This window comes from Lactuca saligna, chromosome 1 (assembly GCF_052625555.1).
Source record: "Lactuca saligna cultivar CGN05327 chromosome 1, ASM5262555v1, whole genome shotgun sequence".
In the NCBI taxonomy this organism is placed as follows: domain Eukaryota; kingdom Viridiplantae; phylum Streptophyta; class Magnoliopsida; order Asterales; family Asteraceae; genus Lactuca; species Lactuca saligna.
The window spans coordinates 38606176-38614277 of record NC_136417.1 but is presented as its reverse complement, the minus strand read 5'-3'; positions in this window follow the sequence as shown (position 1 = coordinate 38614277).

The following is an 8102-nucleotide window of genomic DNA, read 5'->3' as shown; positions in this document are numbered from 1 at the left end:
AAGAGGATGGATCGAGATGACAGGTACAAGTTTAGGAGTTTTAAGGGACGGAAAGATTGTCCAATGATTTTTCTTGTGTTGAAACCATTGTTGAAGGGTTTTTTAGCTTGTGTTTGAACTGTTTGTTAGGGTCTTTTTGCTTTTGTTGGAACTATTTTGTTAATGTAATGTTTTTTGTTACTTGAAATTTGAAATATGGTTAATGTAAAGTTTTTTCGCTATTTGGAATATTGTTAAGTGTTGTTTTTTTGCTACTTGAAATTTGAAATATGGTTAATGTAATATTTTTTTGCTACTTTGAATATGGTTAGGTGTTATTTTTTCTACTATGTGAATTTGGTTAATGTTATGTTTAAAAGTTCTACTTTTGTTGATTAATAGGTTCATAATGGATAACGATCAAAAGATAATTCTCGTAATTCTTATATACTTGTATGTTCATTATTTTTGGAAGGGAGGTGTGAAACGAGTGCAAGACAATGATTCGGAAATGACGGGACATGAATACACATTAACCACATTCACATAGCAAAAAAAACAAAACTTAACCATATCGCAACATAATCCTTTAACATATGTGGGACAATAGACTTATTGCAACGTAATCATTTATAATGTGTTGAAGTACTATGCATATCTCGTGAATCTTTTTTCCGACTATGTGCTCATTTTACAGTAAATTAGTCGTTAAATGATAGCATACATGTATCGATTGAGGAAAAAGATGAATATGTTTTTTATGATGATCGGTCATAATCAACGTTACGTGATCATCAAACGGAGATTTCAACAATAAAAGCAAACAATTCATAAAAAAGTTTGTGATGTGTTGAAAAAATATTTTAAGTTTATAAAATCAGTTTATTTAAAATTTAGTTTATTTTAACAACATGCATACGTTAAAAAACAGACTTCTTATTGCAGACTATAGACGCTTGGTCCACCTCTTTTATTGTAGAAGTTTGCATATGTGGTCCACAGATAGACATTTTATCTCTAAAAAACAAACAGCACATTATTCTTGAAGTTTTGGGTTTTTTCATATTCATGGTCCACCAACAAACTTTACAGCAATATTATTGTTCTTGTATAAGAATCAACTATGATAGTACGAGAGTCTGTCTATGAGTCTCCAACTTGTAGAGACTGAGATTATGTGTACTTAGCACCACCATTTATGTTGGTTTGTGAAATCATTCCCATAATCAGGGGCGGAAGGCTATTAGGGGGCGGAAGGTTGTTAAGGCCTGGGGGGCCTAGGGATGACAAAAAGCTCAAACCCAACATGGAAACCGAAACCCGATCATTTCGGGTCGAGTAATGGGTCGTTATCGGGTTCGGAGCAGGGTGTGGGTTATCCTCACCCCGACCTGTCCCGTCCCGATTATATATATATATATATATATATATATATATATATATATATATATATATATATATATATATATATATATATATAGGGTTAAGTTCAAATGAGAACATTTAATGTGAGAACATGAGAACACTCTTTTATGTTAATATTTTACTATGAATTTTGTATATACAACGATATGATATTATTCATCAACAAATATACGAACAATCAAACATTAAAATTCGCATTAAAATTTTGTATGTACAACTTTATGATATTATTCATCACCGAATATATGAACAATCACATATTTAACATTCACATTAGAATTTACTAAATTACTATATATATATATATATATATATATATATATATATATATATATATATATATATATATATATATATATATATATATATAGAATAAAAACACTATTTAATGTGAGAACGTGAGAACACTATTTTATGTAACTATTCTACTATGAATTTTGTATATACAATGATATGATATTATTCATCAACAAATATACGAATAATCACACATTAAAATTTTGTATGTACAACTTTATAACATTATTCATCACCAAATATATGAACAATCACATATTTAACATTCACATTAGAATTTACTAAATTACTACACATATATATAATTTTTATAGTTGAATAGCAATATAAAATTTAATATATTCATATTATAATTACTACAATACTATACATATTAAATTCATTGTAGAATAGTAACATAAAGTAGTGTTCTCACGTTCTCACATTAAATAGTGTTCTCATTTGAATATATATATATATATATATATATATATATATATATATATATATATATAATTTTTGAAACCTTTGAATGTTAATTGCATGCATTTAAAGATAAAAAACTTATTGTGGAAAATCTTTTTTGTTATTAACGATCTGGTGTGAATGATCATTTTTTTATGTTTTGACGTATTACACTAAACTTAAATCAAATAATTTTTAATATAACGTCGAATTTATTTTATTAAAGTGATACATCATATTTTTAATTTAAAAGAGAGGATAGAACATGTATTTTTATAAGATATTTGGGTACCCTAAAACGGAATAAAGATTTCGTTATAAATTGTTGTAAACCCAATAAAACATCCAAAACCTGACGGGAAAACCTAAAACCCAATAGGATGTCATGATAAGATACCCGAAAGATATGGGTACGGGTTTAAGAAACCATGCCCTGCCCCAAACCTTCCCGTTGCCATTCCTAGGAGGCCCTCTGTTTTTCTTTCTTGCAAGTATTATTATTGTTTAAATTCATTTGAAAAGAAATATGTTTATTAATAGAGTCTTAAAGCCACAACCCAATTGTAGAACTAGGAAATTCTTATGTAGTTCGCTACGTAGGATCTAACAACCGTTATATCTTATTCTCTAAACTAGGCGAATGCTCGCGAGTTGCGCACAAGCATCTATATAATTGAAATTTTTGCACGTTTTTTTAAAAATATAATAATAATGTTATTGTTAAATTTGATATAATAATTCGTATACTAAGGAGATATAATATATTGATTATTTTGAAGAGTAAATTACACGAATGGTCCCTATGGTTTGGGGTGATTTGCGCGCTTGGTTCCTAACTTTTTTTTAACTCGGAAGGTCCTTACTATTTGTTGTTATTATGCGCTTTGTCCATACTGTTTGTTTTTGTTACACGTTTGGTCTCTGTCTTACCTAAAAAGACTATTATCTAAATAAGGAAAAATTGTGGGGTAGTTAAGTTAAGGTGAATGGGTGGGGTTGGGGTGTGTTTATTTAAATAAATCAGAAAATCAACGGAAAAATAGTCTTTTTAGGTAACACAGGGACCAAGTGTGTAACAAAAACAAATAGTAGGGACCTTCCGAGTTAAAAAAATAAGTCAGGGACCAAACACACAAATTACTCTAAACCATAGGGACCATTCATGTAATTTACTCTATTTTGAATTATATGATAATATATACATCTATTAAAACTATATAATCTCAATCTTTTGAATGACCTCTACCCGCGGGTTACTCATGAATAAAGTATAATATAATATATAGTTTAATGTTATTTATAATTGTAGTTATTATTAATTAATTTTTTAAAATTTATTTGCTTAACGTTTTAATTTTTATCATTGTAATTATTTAAAACATCAAACAATTTTTTTTATTTTAAAGGTGACAATATAATCATTTACATAGAGTTATTTTTAACTATTGATGTTGTAAGTTATTTAAAGATACTTATTTGAAAACTTTTAACGATTGTAAAAATATCTTTAGGAAATATTTTAGTTAAATTGATATTATAATTTAGGTTTTGCATTTAGCACTACAATTTATCATTTTTAACTATTTATAAAATATTCTTTAGGTTTTTTAAGTGGAACTGAAATTTATATTGAAGTTAACCTTATAATGTTATATTTAAATTAACAATTTAAGTATTTTTTTCCAAATTGTTCAAAAGTTGTAGCTTTAAATTGATAATGGTTTATATACAACAACATATTAAATCTAATAAATTAAGTATAATATGTTAAAAGGTAAAGACATAACTTTATAAGTAGAAGTGAAAATATTATTTTATTAAAATTTAGTTTATTTATGATTACACTTTAGGTTTGATATTTATTTAACCTTATTAACCAACTTATAATCATTATTATAAAGATACTACAATTTATCACTTTTAACTATTAACAAAATATTCTTTAGGTTGTTGAAGTTGAAGTAAAATTTATATTTAAGTTGATCCTATAAAATTATATTTAAATTAACAATTTAAGTATTTTATACAAATTGTTCAAAAGTTGTAACTTTAAAATGATAATGATTTACCTACAAAAACATATTAGACCTAATAAATTAAGTATAATATGTTAAAAGTTAAAAACACAACTTTATAAGTAAAACAAAATATATTCTTTTAATATTGGAATTTAGTTTATATATGATTATACTTGAGGTTTTATATTTATTTAACCTTATTGACCAACTTATAATCATTATTAGAAAGTAACTGAAAACTCATGGGAGTTTCAAATGAATGTGATGAAAGTAAAAATAAATGGGAATTTCAAACGAATGTGGTGAAAGAAAAAATGTTAGATTTATAAGTATACTAGACAAATTTTCGCACGTTGCGCGGGCAGGTTAAAAATATATTATTAGAATATAGTTTTCAGACACCTTTTAGTTAATTTGATTCGTCAATTTAGGTTCTTTTATTATTATTATATTTAATGTTTTCCTTTTAACTTTGTTAAAATATATATATATATATATATATATATATATATATATATATATATATATATATATATATATATATATATATATATATATATATATATATATATATATATATATATTGAATTTTTTTTAACATTATTTGATATTTTACTTTAGGTTTTAAATTTTACACTAAATTTTTAAGCTTATTTGATATATTAATGTAGGTTATTTATTTAACTATATATTGAAGTTAACAAAATTAAGTATATCATATTGATAAGTCATAAATTCCTCCATTTATGATAATGTTTACAACTAAAAACATATTTAAGTTAATAAATTAAGTATATTGTATGGAAATATGAAAAGTTGGGAGTTTCAAATGAATATGGTGAAAGAAAAAATGTTTTCTTTATAATACAGTATGATATGATGATTGTAGTTTTAATTTTAAGTCATTGTGATATATACAATTATTTGATAATTTTATAAATCGTTTAAAATTGTGTAAATTATATATCAAATGTATCATAATCTATATATGATAGGTAACAAAATGTATGAACAAAAATATGAACTACAACTTTTTTTAACATAAAAATACAAAAACATCTATTATAATACCCAACCAAGGGTTTACGGGTGTAAACCCTAGTTTACGGCCGTAAACTCCAATACTTGGAGTTTTCCGGCTTGTATGTTGCACACTGAACTTTAGAAGATACTTCCTAACACCCTATCCTTGAAGGTACTAGGCTTAGAACACTTAAACAGACCCTTAACAAGGCTAAAAGATAGCAAAACAAGTCTGACTTTGGTTTAGTTGAATGGCTATACAAGATAGAAATTTTCGGATTGTCACATCATCCCCCCGTTAGAGAGAATTTCGTCCTGAAATTAGAGTTTAAGCAATTACAAATAATCTAAGCAAAAAGATGAGGATATTTCAGTTTGATTTGATCCTTGTGATTTCCAAGTGAATTCAGGTCCCCGCTTGGCAATCCAGCGAACCTTCACTATCGGGATACGGCTTTGCTTCGTTTGTTTGACCTCTCGGTCCATGATCTCTACTGGTTCTTCCACGAAGTTGAGGATCCCATTGATCTCGATCTTGTCGAGTGGGATCACAAGAGTCTCATCGGATAGACACTTTTTCAAGTTCACAACATGGAAAGTAGGGTGTAGATTACTAAGTTCATGAGGTAGTTTGAGTTTGTAAACTACAGGGCTGATTCTAGAGATAATCTCGAAAGGCCCTACTTATCTTGGATTTAGCTTTCCATGATTTCCGAAGCGTATCAAGCCCTTCTATGGTGAGACCTTCAAAAGAACACGGTCACCAACCTAGAGTTCCAAAGGTTTCCTTCTCTTGTCTGCATAAATTTTGTGTCGGTCTCTAGAGGCTTTCAATCGTTCACAAATTTGAACAATCTTCTCTATCGTTTCCCGTATAATCTCCAGACCCGTGAGAGTGCTGTTAGGAACTCGTCCTTTAGCTAACTGTGTGTCACCCACCTCAGCCCAACACAGAGGGGATCTGCACTTACGGTCATAGAGGACTTCAAATGAAGTAGAATTTATGCTCGCGTGATAATTATTATTGTAGGAGAACTCGATAATTATTATTGTAGGAGAACTCAACAAGGGTAAATAAGTATCCTATGCCTTCCCAAAGTCTATCACACAGGCTCGCAACATATCTTCCAAAGTTTGAATAGTCCTCTCACTTTTTCTGTCAGTTTGTGGATGGTAGGTTGTACTCATGTCCAGCCTAGTTCCTAGGGAACTTTGTAGCGACTTCCAGAACCTTAGGGTGAATCTACTATCTCTATCAGAGATAATGGATATGGGAACACCATGCAGTCGTACGATCTCCCTAATGTATGTTCTTGTTAGTTTCTCCATCTTGTTAGTTTCTTTGATAGGCAGGAGGTGTGCAGACTTTGTTAACCTGTCTACGAACACCCAAATGGTATCGAGACCACCCGTCGTCTTGGGCAACTTGGTTATAAAGTCTATCGTGATCTGTTCCCATTTCCATTCTGGTATCTTCGGTTGTTGTAGTAACCTGAGGGTTTCTGGTATTCAACCTTAACCTTGGCGCAAGTAAAACACTTACTCACGAAGGTAGCAATTTATGCTTTCATGCTAGGCCACAAGTATAGCTTCTTGAGGTCAAGATACATTTTATTTGAACCTGGGTGGACGAAATATCGAATGTTGTGTGCTTCAGCCATGACCAAGTCTCTGAAACCACCGTGCTTCGGTGTCCAGATCTGGTACATAAGATATAAGGCTTCACCACCCTTGACTTCCAAGTTCTTATCCATCCCTATTAGGGATTCACCCGCCATGTTTTCAGTTTTCAAGGCTTCTAGTTGAGCCTCCTTGATTTGTGTGGACATATGTGAATGGATAGTCATTGTCAATAATTTGACTCTACAACCAAAATATTCTTTCTGACTTAGGGCGTCATCTACTACGTTGGCTTTACCCGGAGGATAACAAAATTCACATTCGTAGTCATTAAGTAGCTCTACCCACCGTCGTTGTCTCATATTGTGCTCTTTCTGGTCGAATATGTGTTGCAGGCTTTGTGGTCTATATAGATAGTGCTTTTTGTACCATACAGGTAGTGTCTCCAGATCTTTAGAGCAAATACCACTGCTCCTAATTCAAGATCGTGTGTGCTGTAATTAACCTCCTGTGTCTTTAGTTGTCTTAAGGCATAGACGATAACCTTACCTCGTTGAATCAGGACACAATCGAGCCCTTGGTTGGAGGCATCACAATAAACTATGAAGTCTTCTATCCCTTCTGGAAGGGATAGTATCGGTGCGCTGCATAAGGCTCGTTTTAGCGTTTGGAACGTTGTTTCTTGTTTCTCCTCCTAGTCAAAGGCCACCCCCTTCTGGGTCAATGTTGTAAGCGGATTTGTGTGGACATATGTGAATGGATAGTCATTGTCAATAATTTGACTCTACAACCAAAATATTCTTTCTGACTTAGGGCGTCATCTACTACGTTGACTTTACCCGGAGGATAACAAAATTCACATTCGTAGTCATTAAGTAGCTCCACCCACCGTCGTTGTCTCATATTGAGCTCCTTCTGGTCAAATATGTGTTGCAGGCTTTGTGGTCTATATAGATAGTGCTTTTTGTACCATACAGGTAGTGTCTCCAGATCTTTAGAGCAAATACCACTGCTCCTAATTCAAGATCGTGTGTGCTGTAGTTAACCTCCTATGTCTTTAGTTGTCTTGAGGCATAGGCGATAACCTTACCTCGTTGAATCAGGACACAATCGAGCCCTTGGTTGGAGGCATCGCAATAAACTATGAAGTCTTCTATCCCTTCTGGAAGGGATAGTATCGATGCACTGCATAAGGCTCGTTTTAGCGTTTGGAACGTTGTTTCTTGTTTCTCCTTCTGGGTCAATGTTGTAAGCGGTTTCGCGATTCTAGAGAAGTTCTGGATGAACCTGCGATAG